The 2,801-nt window shown below is 38.3% G+C and overlaps 1 long non-coding RNA gene across 1 annotated transcript; it reads right to left on the bottom strand.

Moving 5' to 3' along the window:
- Positions 1 to 1,049: 1,049 nt before the first annotated feature.
- LOC131676629 (uncharacterized) lies at positions 1,050 to 2,458 on the bottom strand. Its single transcript, XR_009303211.1, has 3 exons — positions 2,337 to 2,458; positions 1,230 to 1,508; positions 1,050 to 1,163 (listed from the first exon to the last, which is right to left on the bottom strand). It is a non-coding gene; the product is annotated as an uncharacterized LOC131676629 (long non-coding RNA).
- Between the last annotated feature and the right edge of the window lie 343 nt (positions 2,459 to 2,801).

Here is a 2,801-nt window from a genome sequence, read left to right as displayed (position 1 = left end):
ACGCAGTAAAAACAATCGTCTGCAAGGTTTGAATTGTTTTAAAAGATTCCCGTCTTGTATCAACATAGTTATCCACAAACCGTCCTTATTAGGACAAAGGCAAAATGGAAAAAGATGGGTTGGTAATGTATATGACATAACAGGGGTGTCGTGACCACACTTCGAAGTTATTTCAAATCTTGCAAAGCATAAATTGACATAATTTCAATGATTGTTCCTTTATGAATGAAATGACAAATTTTCAGGTCAACGCGGCAATAACTTTGCAATTTATAGAACAATTTTATATTTTTAGTTATCATATATTAACTGTCATCTCTTCCAAACAACTTAACCCTCTGCTGCCAACCACGTGGTTTTGCAGGGTTAAGGAGAATCATTGTAAAATGTCCAATACATGATTTTATGTTGTTACCTCCACTAAAACCACTTCAGAACACTCCCACCTGTCATACATGTACATTGTCTGCATGTTGAAATCATTATATGAAATTATTGACCTGTATTCAACGCGGAGAACTCGGTAATAAAATTGTTTTGCTGAATATACTAACGAACGGGATCCCCAGGAAAATTTCGCTGAGCCCGGTGAATCGAACTTAATGCGCAAAATTTAGCCATTTGAAGGAGATACAAGCAGAATTTTAAGAATATGAGCATCGCGGTTATGTCCCGGACATTACCCGCCCCTAGTTTTTCGCTAAGCGTGTTCATTTCTGTACGGAAAAGATTCCGATGGTTGTTTCGAGAGATTTTAACATTGATAGTTCAAAGCAAGAAAATATGAAATTTGTTCATTTCATGAATGAATGTCTCAACGAGCTTAGAATCCAGCGCATCCCCGATCAACGCAGACGCCAACAACAAAGGTTCTTTTCAGAACCACCATAATTATTATAAAGAATAACTTGAAACATTCCCACATATTTCATTGAGTATCATTCGATTTGAATTACAAGTCAAACGAGTAGTCACGACACTCCGGTTATGTCCTAGACATTACCCACCCATCTTTTTTACCTTGATAAGGGAACACATTTTAATAGTCGTGCTATCACTGCGGAAAATGTTGGATTGAGCTGCTGCAGTAATCATTCAACTAAGCTCTTTAGCTTTAAACTTTGGCTCCTGCACACTCCACCCTTAATAGTTTCTTCCATGGCCTGACATAAGGTATACAAATGTAACAAACAGGGTATCGTAAGCTAATAAATTAGAATTACAATTACCCACAAATCCGATAGTACTGCTGATCGTGCAACAACAGGCAGGCCGTGTCCGTCCTCAAAGAAAGCAAATGTTTCGCCTCGATGTTCAAATCTTCGTAGGTCGAATTCCATTCCTGAATTAATCAGCTCGGGCGGCAGGTAGGCGTTACCGATTCTAAACATTCCAGGAAAAATCACCGAATGGCGGAATCAGTGAAGGGTGGTAGAATTTCAATACGGAAATGGGAATTCATTGAATTGTGTTACCATTATTATGGACTACCAATGCAGGTAGGCATTCTGTTTAACGAAAAAGTACTGCTTGGAATTAAAATTAGAGGAAATAGATTCTAATTTGTTTATTGTAAGAGTATCCGATTATGCTTGGGGAATACATTTACTGAGGGTTTGGTTTCAGAGTAACAACAATATCAAGTACAGGGGTGAAAGGAAGGACGATGACCGGGAAAAGTAGAACACACAACTTGCAGCTTTATGGCAGCCGGAAGATCAACATCAATCAAATTTTTGAATTGTCAAGACATCACCTACCGGTACGCCATATGATTCTCATCAATCTTTAAGAATGAGCTCGACCTCCAAGATGCTCTGTTATAAATTTCCAACACTGCAGCTTCGAATAACCATGGCCAGTTTATGCAGGCATAAATGTGAGAGTACTGCAATCATGCAGTAGGACTCTTGTGCGGGTTGGCAGGAATTTTGGAAGCTATGAATATCCACTTCAAGATGTCAGCAAATTTAACCAACACCACACTAATGCCGATTTCGGTTTTAGATCAGAGTCGCCCTAGGTTCGCTCTAATATTTACAAAATCCATACAAAAGTGACAGCTCAGAGCGAACCTAGAGCGACTCCGTTCTAAAAACGAAATCAGCATAAGTTGAATCTCTGGTTGACACATAGGGGCACACGGGGATTTAGACGTTCCGGGATCTGGACAACAAAACGTAGCACTAGTGTCGAAGCTCTTACTAGCATTTTTTCAAAAAAGATCTTGGAGTGTTTCTGAAGGGAGACGAACTTTGTCGAAGAGAACGTTGTTCGGTAAAGTGATCCTGATTTGCCCCAATCGTCCACAAATGATAATGAACGTAGTTGCTTACACTTAAATATATTCACTGACTTCAGTAAAGGGTTCTTTAACATGTACGACTTGCATGGCCCCTTGCCCAGTAGTTCCCCAAATTTTGAAAAAAAATTTCTAACATCATCAAACAATCCAAGAAAAATATTACGCTCTGTTTATCAAACTTCCTGCCACAATAAAGCGTAACCAGGGGTTGTTACGGTAACTATAAGTTGTTTAAAAAAACCACAATAAATTCATAAGTGTTGCTGGTTTCATGGTTTTTCTAATCAAATATCAAATTTGACAGTACCAGTTACCTGAGTCACTGAGGGGTAGTCATATTTGCGATACACTTTGGAAATACCAGTGTCTAGTCGTGTCGTTGTAGAAACCTTGCCCAAAAATTAATTCGTTATCCAAATTAAGGAAAAGATTCAGACTGTGAAATGTAATATATAAAAACTGTTTTGAATTGCACTCTTTTAAAAAAAAGAAAACG

The sequence above is a fragment of the Topomyia yanbarensis genome, chromosome 1, assembly GCF_030247195.1.
Source record: "Topomyia yanbarensis strain Yona2022 chromosome 1, ASM3024719v1, whole genome shotgun sequence".
NCBI classification, from domain to species: domain Eukaryota; kingdom Metazoa; phylum Arthropoda; class Insecta; order Diptera; family Culicidae; genus Topomyia; species Topomyia yanbarensis.
This window is presented reverse-complemented; position numbering and strand designations above follow the sequence as displayed.